Here is an 11,025-nt window from a genome sequence, read left to right on the forward strand (position 1 = left end):
CCTAAGAGGTGGGCAGTAGTTATCCTGAGTAACTTTGCTATTGCAAGATCTCATCCAGAGGACTCTAACCAAGTTTAATATTGAGCAATAAAAATTATATAGACCTACAAAACATGACATAAGGCAAGGCTGAAGAACTTAGATTTCATCTAGGAACTGCATATCAAGGAATAAGTGACAAACATTTCCCGAATATGAAAAAATGAAAAAAATTGTAAGGAGGATGGTGATCAGGTATTTTCTAGGTTCACTTCAAAAAGCCTAGGAAAAGAAAGGTTTGTCTGCAAGAATGAAGTTTTAAGTTACATATCAGTAAATTCACATGGCAGTGAAGTCATGTAGTGGAATCACCCTCATATTGACCTGGTCATATTACTTAGCAAATATTCCTCTCGAGGCTGGATGATCACTTTGAAGTTGGTGGTGAAATGTAGCACTCAAATACAGGTTGCTCATATATAGCACTCAGATATATACCCTGAGGTTTTACAACCAGCTTAAAAAATCCCCAAATTATCTTTTTTAACTAAAGATAATTTGTATTTGGGTTGTTTTCTTTCCCTTTGCTTTAGATTTCTAGAGTTTCTAGAGCATATTTTCAATTTTCATGTAATTCAAACTAAAAACTTGAAATGCCAATAAGCAAATATCCTCACAGAGTCATGACTTTAAATGAGCTATAGCTTTATGAAATACATCACAAAATCATGACATTTGCAATAGAAAGAAACAAATTTTTAGCTTTGCATTTAGTCCATCATGCAGTTAGTTTACTTTCCACACTTTATTTGGGACAGAGCAACCAGATTGAGCAGTTTCTTTTTTTACAGTTTCTTTTTTTACAGTTTCTTTTTTTGTTTGTTTCACTTTGCTAAACTAACATACTTTCAAGTGTTTTTTAGCCAGCAGCTTTCCAACCTTTACCCAAAGAATAATACCCTAAATATCCAAAGCAGCAGTTATCCACACCAGTTTGAACTCAATTCAGGCATCAATTTTTTCAGTCTTTTGGGAAAGAATTAAGAACTTCTTCTGAAATTATTAGGAAGAATTATTTGCTGGATTCTAGTCTTTTATCTTGTGGCTTATCACAAAGGCTGGGAGTTTATGGTAAATTTAATGCAATGTAAAAACAATGATTTATAATTAAAAAGATTAAAAAGCTTTGAAAAGCTTCTGACCATGTTTAAAATTTGGCTGAGGGATCAGCTGACAATGCATTTTATTTAATGCACATCGCATGAATTTTAAATATTTCTGATTCTTTCCTAAAGCAACGCTTATCTCCAAGTGGTGGCTGGGGAACAGATCATAACCTTCTGGCCCTCTCAAAAGCTTCTGACATTTCCTACTGCCCCTCTTGCCCCTCAAGTATTACATCTTCTCTGAAATGTGGTTATGTCCCCTAGAGTCTTTCCTCTGAAGGTTATTCACCATCTCTGCTCTCCTCCCTCACCCCCTCCAAGCATGTCTCACTGAATTGCATCATGCCTGGTACCTCTGATATCTGATTCCCAAGTACTGACTGCCAACTTCAAATACTATTGTGGCTCCCTACATTATTCATTGCCTTTGATCCTATTAAAAAAAAAACAACCCAAAAACCCAAACCAACCCACAAAACAAAACAGTAGTACATGTCATTTGTCTTCCAAGAAGGTCAAGTCCTCTGGGATCCTTTTTCACATCCATACACATTGCTATGACAGCTCATCTCTCAGTGCACTTGAGGTCTCAAGTTGCTAGACCAGATCCAAACACACTCAAAATCGAGAGGTTTTGTCTCTGCACCTGGGCTGTGCAAGGAAAGCCCAGCTTATCTCTGAACTGGCATGATCACAACCTGCTTGCAGCTACCCAACTTCAAAGTATGTTGACAGGCTCACCTTAGTCTGATGCTCACCTCACATGTGATACCCTGGGGTCATCCATGTGCTAATCATGTCCCTGCAGGCAGGAGAAACTTTTTGAACATTTTATTTGACTCCTGCTCTTGCACTCTCAGTTCTACTCTGAGTCCAAAACACTGCTCACACAAAGCAGCCATGGAGAGAGAGCTGGGCTCCAAGCTAAAAACAGTTTGGGAAGGGACTAGATAACACTTCCCAGAAAAGACCAAAGGGAACCTAGGATGAGCAGCTGAATAATTCAGCTTAAGTGATCTTTGACAGCAGAGACCTCACTGAAAGTTTGGCTTTGCCTTGAAACATTTCAGTCAACTGGTCTAAGACACAAGCCAAAGTTCTGTTGCAAAACTAAGGGTTTAAATATAAGGTGCCAGACTTGGTGCATTTACCTGGTAAAAGCAGTGCACAAAGTCCATGTGCCAGCAAACACGTGATGACTGAGCTTGGATTTACACAGTGAAGTCAGAGAGCTGCACAGATTCCTCTGTTGTGGGTCCTGCTCTGCACAGTGCCCCACAGAGCACAGTGCTGCAGTGCAGACACTGCTCCAGGCTTCACACAGGACTCAATGCCCCCAGGCTGCCCTCCCTCCTCATTATCCCCTTCCCACCAAGATTTTAACAAAATAGACAGCAGGCTGCAGTAGCTGCACGAAGCTCTAATTTTTCAGTCTAACATTTGAGGTTCCCTAGACCACATCTCACCTTCAGCTAAGGGATTTTCAAGAGAAGTAACAAAATTAAGCAATACTACTATAAGCAGACTTTGGGTGGGTTACAAGTCATGCTGCTGATGACTGAGTAACTTTCATCACCTTCAGAGCCCTGCAACTTCCCTGAAATAATGCAAAATGTTATTATGAAATGGAATTAGCACGCAGAAAGCAACAAAACCAGACTTTCTAATTTACCAGACTTACAACTACAATTAGGGCTATAACGGTGGGTCAGAATGTTCTCATTACATCAGTGGGTCTATAATTAGCCCCTAACTCTGTTTTTGAGGGAGTAAGAACATCTTTCAGCTTGCCAGCAGTGACTGTATGAATTTGAACACAATTGTCCCCTCTTCAGCTGTCAGCATTAGGCCACTGTTTCATCTACATTTTTTGAGGCTTCTAAGAAAATAATAATAAAAAGCATACTACTGAACTTTTTGTACTATCTGTACTATCCAGGAGAAGTAGATTCTCAGATAACACGGGGCCAAGCCCCCAGTAACTCCACTCATGTAAGGACGTTGTCTGATGTATTTTGGCACAGTTTAACTGGTCCTAAATGAGCTCCACCAATTTACAGAAGGAACTGGCACAGACAACTCTGCTCTACTCTGTATAGCATTAACAGGTCCTCCTAATTATTTATTGAAAGAACATTTTATTTTCCTGCTGCTCTCCTAAAACCAAGTCCCTCCAAGGTGGTCTCCATCCAGTGCCTGGAGCTGGATATTTTGCTGTTTTTGAATGCCTGAAAGCTCTGCATGCCATCATCAGGTAGCCTGACCAGGTCTGGCCATCCAGCCAGAAGCTACATATGTTCAAAGCTCTGAGATTACGTTGGGCACAAATCTAGGAACACAATTTGTGCCATTTAGTTATCTCAGTAAGCCAAAATACAATTTTGACTACAAGAGCCATCAGCACACACAGATAGACAAGCAAATGATTATAACACACTCACTTGTGGTTGTAGCACTGGAGAAAATTTGACAAAGTAAAATGAAGTCCATCCTTTTTAGCACCACTTCAGCATTTGATTAAGTACAAAGGGAAGGTTTTAAAGAAACTGCAATGAGTTAAATGACTTGAGGTAATTACAGTAATTTTTAAAACCTACTTTAATAGTGACTGCTATGGAGGAGCACTGTATTAAGTTTTGACACATGAGTTTCACTACAAGAAGGGAGTGACACTGATTTCAAATACTACTACATCCAGCAAGCAAAGCAGGTACCCACAATAGCAAGATCATAGATGAGGATCTGTGCTATTACTTCTGCTGTAAGTGCAGCATAACCCGTTGTGGCAGTCCATTAAAGTCCTGTGGTTAAAAATATGATGGCTGAAGCAGCTTTGTCAATACCACTTCCTGTTAAAGAATACAGACTAGCACAACTAAAAATAAAAGGCAATATTTTCTAAAAGAAAATAGTTTTTCCAAAATACATATATTCCTAAAGTAATAATGTTAATATTGTAAAGCAATGAAGACAAGAATATTTACGTGTATTACCCTGTCTTCCATTTATCTCCCCTTATATCAATTTTCCCTGGTAAAAGGAAAGAACTAGAAGAGAAATGAAGAGAAGAATCCCCAAAGGAACCAAGAACCTTTGTGGCTTTTGAAGATAAAATAAAGCTCTTTTCCAGGGTGAAAGGAAGGCTGTTGGGGGCAGGGGAGGGGAGTGAGAGAAGAAAAACTTTAGTGAAGCAAATTTTAAGAAAACCCCAAAACTAACAAAACACAGATTGTTGCACCATTAGTTGCATTTCAAACCTCATACAATAAGGGCAGCCAGCCTGCAAATCTGGAAGGGAATTCGGCCCATGCTATTGGTGGATGATTTCAACATAGCCCCAAGGGGAATGCATTTAAAGATCCATATGTTTGCTTGGCACCAAACCAAGTTCCATTAAGTAACACTGTATTCAGCTACACAACAAATTTACTTACCATACATTTCATATGAGAACTAATTTGTTTGATAGCAATATTGCTGATGTTTATATTGGTTTACTGTAATGAAAACAGTATTTTCCAAACTATGAACAAATGCATACCAGTAGTTTTACAGTGGCTTAACCAAAGTACTGGTAGTACTTCAAGAAGGGAATTTATACAATATGTACATTTCTCAGTACTGCTCATGCCAAACATAGTAAGGGCGTTCCACTGTGAGGATGGAACTTGCTTTTGTCACCAGGACAGCCGATCTAAGTCCCTTCATGGGCCATGGGAAGAGCTGCTGAAGCCAGCAGGAATACAGGCAATTCCAGGCTTGACAGCTTGCTGGGTCCAAAAATGACTTCAGGAAAACCACATCTTCAAAGCTGGTGGAGTGGAGCATGACACAAGGCTCTCCCTTCTCATGGCATTACAGAAATTATGAAGGCAAGCACTTAAGTGCTGTTTCAACTGAATGTTAAACCCCTAATTGCAGATATGAAACCAAGGCCCTTTATAGAACATGTGAAATTCACATACCATCATCTATCTGGTCAAGAAAGCTGCCAAATATTTTCATATACACAAAAACATTGACAACCGAGTTGTGCTATAAAAACACTAAAACATCTTGAGGATTTCACTCAGTAATTCCATGCGGTCTGGCATTAATCAATTGGACATCTTCAGAAAAAATATATTTCCTTAGTGAGGAAAAAATCCAGTTCTTCCAAGAAAGTCACCTTCAGTGCTTCACATGTTTATATTTTTGCTTAGAGAAGCATTGTTTAAAAAAAAACAACTGAGAAGGAGCCAAGGATGATTTAATGATGCACTTACTGAAACCTCTGCAAATTGTCTTTTTTGTCAGCTTTCGAGATACAAAATCTGCCCTGGCACTTCTAATATTAATATCCATTCTTTTCACCAGCACAGTTCTGACTTCTGGTTATGATTCATGCTAAATTATAAATGCAAACAGAAGCAGGGGCCACATTGTTTCCAAAAAAGCATATTAATATATTATCATAAATACTGGCAGCACTGTCCTTCATTTGCCATCCAGTTCATTTCTCAGGAAATTATGTTAAATTAGCACGTGGCACTCCACACCACCTCTGTACATGCTGGAGGTGGCAATAGTATAAAAATGTGTGTGGTTCCAAGTGTAAATCTGATGTGATGTGCCATGAAATGAAATCTTTCTCCACAGGCTGACTGCCCAAAAAGAGAGGGAACCTCCTTCTAAGCAAGCTTCCTCTCCCTTCCCAAACCAGTGGGGAAGGAAAGGGGGCAGTCAGACCTGTAAGTCCTAACTGAAAAATACTCTGTTGCAAACCAAAGAAAGGTTTAATTCCATTTCTGAACCCTGAGTTTCTCACTGAGCATTTATTTAGCCAATTTAGAGTGTAACTTGTTCAGTGGAAACATAAAAAAACCATTAATTTATCTGAAAAAAGTAGGCTCGAGACTTAAGTCAAGATGGGTCTGTGAGTAAAGCTGACTTAAATTATTGTGCATTTGGAAAAATTCTAGTCATGAAAATGCCATAGTTCTTGCCCAGAAGGTCATCAGTCAGCCATTACTATATCTGCAGTGCAAGGACAATGAAGGGAAGCTCTGTTTTAAGTGTAGAAGAAATTTGTTGCCTAAATCATGCATCGCATTAACCTGCAAATTATTCCTACTTGATAAAAAGGCAAACTCAAAAGACAGACTCTCCTCTGATATACAACTATGCTTTATATGGACTAGAGATTAGCAATGGAAGCTATGGAAGGGGAGTATGGTTGAGCACTCAACCATTCCTACTACTCTGGAAGCATAATATCACTGCATTTGCAATTTTGGTATACTAGTGTGACTAAGATTCAGAATTATTTAGGCTGCCCCTCACAACACCTTGGCTACATCAAGAATTTCACCCCAAACCCTCCAAACCCAAACAAAACAAGCTCCATCTTTGAATACAGGCTTTCTAAATAGATCTATCAGTGGGAACCATAGGCTCTAAGGCATCAGAGGTTGTTCACATGCTTGAATATCAGAATTTGTCTGAAATGTGCTACAGAAAACATGCTTTCTACTAAGATCAACTATGACAGCAGGTAGTGCTTTCAGCCTGATTAATTTCTGCATATTTTAAAGGTCAAGAAGTGGCAGAAGTCATATTTTTATAATTTTTCTACTGTATACATGACATGACATCTTGATGGTTTTCTTGATTCAAAATATGATCTGACATACTTTATGTCTATCACTGTACATCCTCTGTGGTGACAAACACCTTTGACCAACCAAGAGAGCACAAGCAAGAAATTAATTCTGCTATGCTTTTATTAGGAGTTGCAGACTATTAGATTATTTCATGTTGCATTTAACCTAAAACAGTAACTATTTTTAAGAAGCCAGGGTAAAATATCCACCAACCACAAAGTACTGGCCCTATGAAGTGGTGGAAAAATTCTAAGTACATTCTCTGGTCTATTTTAACAATCTCCACTGTGTATTAAGATACAGGTTGCAAAGCCTCATTGGCTTTGTTCTCTGGAATCATGACAAATTACAAATTCCTTGTCATTAGCAATTAATGGTCCAAGAGTAATGTTTAACACTCACTACACAGCTGTTTTTTAGCACTTAATCAGGAGATACCAACTTTTCCTTGCATTTTTAAAGGATCCTACATATTCACACACTGAATCCACATAAGATTTTAGGTGCCTCCTCACCCAATCAGTGCCTACAGCCCTCACATGCTTAACAGAAGAGTGGAATCTCTGTCCTTCAAGCTCACAAAACTTCTCTTGATGACAGCAGGTTTGCTAAGGTACTCAGGCTTTTCTGGATTCATGCACTGGCTCTTTTAAATTATGTTTTTTTAATCTAACTGTTCAGAAAACACAGAACTCGCCCAAGGCACAGCTAAGTCCCAGTGCAGTGTGCTGAGAAACATTTGAACAGACATGACATTGAAAACAGAACTGCCAGTTTCTCTTCTGAGCAGTGGTATCAGGTTCACACAGTGGAGGAGGATTTGGAAAAGAAACAGAAGTAGGAAACTGAATTGGTAATTGTTATTTCCTTTCTCTAGAGCACCCTTAACCAGCTGCATCTCAAATGAAGGTTGAGTCAAGCTGGAAAACTTACAGAACAGGTTTCTCTTCTATGATCTCCCAAACAATCTTCACAGCTGTTCTAGAACATGTGTCAACTGCAAAGTAAGCTCATATCCACTTTCCTCTATCTATGTCCTAACAAATTTTGTTCTAACATTGTCCACTGGGTTCCCATTTCCTTGTTTTGCCATCTGGATCCCATCTTTATAAATACAAGTTACTTTCACCCACTTGGCTCACTTCATCTGTAGAGACTTGTTAAATAGCTTTAAAGATGATTTACTAAAAAAGCAGTGAAGGATCTAACATGAGAAGAGATTAACTTAAGTAGAGAATTTCTTGCTTTAATGTCAAAATTATGTTACCAATGACTTCTGGCTTCCCATATTGTTCAGCAAATTTCTGCCTTATTCATATTTGTTCTCTGGCTTTATATATCTGTACAAGCACATGAATTACTCAGAAGGTATCCACATTCACAGCAATGATCTACTCACAAATTTCAAACATCTGAAATACAAATGTGTAGTGTCAGAAAGGCAGAAAGAAAAAAGGTCCAAACATTAGGGCTTTGTTTCTGAAGCACTATGGAACACACCAACTGAGCACAAGAGTTAAAGATTTTATTAAATGAGTTTTCTTTTGCCTACTGAATTGTGTATTTCATCAAAACAGTGCCAAGCTCCAAGAAAATATCAGTTATTCCAGTTACATTTTTAAATGGTATTAAAAATTTGTACTTTAAAGCCAAACTCTTATCTAACTTTGAAAGAAAAAAGTACCTCAAAAGTTACAGGAAGAACATAAACCAGCATTGCCAAGAGGCTCCTGCCTCTTCTGGAGCAGGACAGAGCCATCCTCTTTCTAGTTTATGTTCTCATATCTTCAGTAGTTCAAGTGGTACAGATCCAGGCTTGGCACTTAAATTTTGCAATCTCTTCCTCAAAATGCTATTCAGGACTGTATCTTTAAAAAGGACAGAAACAGGACAAAGCTCATGTACAAAAGGAAAAAAAAAACAAAAAAAAGGGAAAGCACCTCAAGTTGATTCCTCCCAAAAGCAAAGAGCATCTTTCAGCTTAACATTTTTGTATGATCAGGAGTGAAACATTAGTGATGAACTAGAAAGGTGCATTAGAATCAGAAAGGTTCTTTAGCATTCTCTTCATCTGAATCTCAATTCAGCTGGTAAGACATACCAGTTCAGGTCTCTGTATGCCCTGGCACCTGGTGCAGGAAGTCTGTCCCAACCATTTAGTCAAAAGCAAAGTCTTTTTGATTCTTAAAGACTCTAAGAAGCACTTTAAAGTCTGCCCAGAAATCAACAGGCAGGTCCTGCAGCTGCAGTGCCACAAGTATTGCAGAGATGACCTTTTGGGCAGAGATGCCCTTACCCTATTTCCAGTATCAAATTAAAAATTAAATTTTTTAAAGTGTAGTAAGAAAGGGCCAGGTTAAAAAAAGAGGCCAGCCAGTCAAAAAGCTGTCTGAATTACTTCTGAAACATGCTGTCAAGCATCTGGCCTAATTTTGGCTATTAAGGTTTTCATTTGACTAGAGATCTAACAGCAGGCCCACTGTCTTCAAGGACTAATATTGCCTCTGGCTGCTTCTCAATACCAACCAGCAACCCACATTTTTCTGGGCTAAACTTCAATCTGTTTGTCCAGTATGAGCTTGGCACCATCTGGGACACAGAGCCACACCATCCTCAGCCTAAAGGGATAGGCAAGTCCCACTGTCCTCACTTCCTGCAGACTGAAGGAGAACTATTGAGCTCTCCAACATCTCAAGAGCGACCTCAAAACCTAAGATTGGGGACTCTGTTACAGCACATACCGAATGGATTTCCAGTCTTATATCACAATGCATCTCCTGATTAGTTGACATTTCACTCACAAGCCAAGAAGATGGAAGAAAACAGATGCAAACTGGGGACCTACTGTTTTTTAAGGATGTCATGACATTTATAATATAAACTAAGCCAAACCCTGTATCCACTGTATTTGCAATTTTTGACATTGCAAAAACAATCAAAAGAGCTGGGTTTGGCTTTGTAATGTTTTCTATTCCCTCTATGGTATTGCTTCAACTGTTTTATGCTATTCTCTAACCCTGTTAAAAGCCATCTTGCCAGAAACCTGCCACTTTCCCATGTGAATGCACTTGTCACTAAAATGAATTGCCACCTTGCATTAGTGGTTCAAAGAGCCTCCTGATAGAAGCTCAGGAAGAACAGAAAATGGGGCAAAAATTATGCATTATCCCTAAAATGCTGCTACTTCACTTGTCAAGGATTGCAATTAGAGTTGGGCCAAGTCAATGTTAGCTCAGCTGCTTCTGAACACACCTGTTTCAATTTAATTTGCAGTAATTAGGAAGCCTAGGGCACAAGGAAAAAACTGCTGTTCATTCACTGTTTCAAATAGCTGAGTTTTCATGTGCCATTTAAAATGCTGTTTTTCAGATTAGACTGCTGACTTGCTAATGCTAGGAAAATGAAATACAGCAAAATATTTTTAGCACCAGGAAGTTGTTACTTGCTACTGCCAATTACATGCCTTGTACTTGAACAGTGACATTTTTTTCCCCTTGCTTACTCTTCAAGATAGGTAAAAGCTGGCTGAGGTCTCATGGCATGAGGATTTGAACAAAACTTAGTCCCTGGGAGTTGGCTGATATTTCTGGAGTCATAGTCAGTACTGGCAGCAATCTGCTGTGACAGAGCAAACAGTGTCCCAGATCCACTCCTCAAAAATGGGAAAAGGAGAGGATTAAGCAAGAGACTTGGATCTATTGGCCTTGGCAAAAGGCTGAATAGCTTGTCATGCTAAAAAAATTACTGAAATTGGGGAGTAGAAAATGGGGCAGAGGGGGGAGAAATAAAAAAAGCATTACATTTACATAAGAATAGATATTTATACTCTGAGTTAATTTATCAAACTGACAGAGAGATGAATCATCCACTATTAAAATAAGGGGATACAAGTTTTCTTTATACACAATCCTTATTTACAACTTTTAAATATTCACGGAGGAGTCAAGTATCCTCATCTTTTAATTTAAAATGTGGTCTTGCAGGCCAAAAGAAAACTCTTGGCAAAAATAAGTTTCTACAGGAACAGGGCCCAAAGAATGATTTCTTCAAAAACAGGATAGATCTCAGCAATCATGACGGTACTTTTTTTTTTTTTTTTCTTTAAATCTACACTGCAAATCACAGAGGGCTCAATAAACTCACACAAAGCTAGATCTCTGAGTAACAAAACTATGAGAAAGGGCAATAACAAGGGCCTGTAGCATAGCTAGACACAGCTACTTAAGACATTTTAAAAT

Source organism: Sturnus vulgaris, chromosome 3 (genome assembly GCF_052056855.1).
Source record: "Sturnus vulgaris isolate bStuVul1 chromosome 3, bStuVul1.hap1, whole genome shotgun sequence".
Taxonomy (NCBI): Eukaryota; Metazoa; Chordata; class Aves; order Passeriformes; family Sturnidae; genus Sturnus; species Sturnus vulgaris.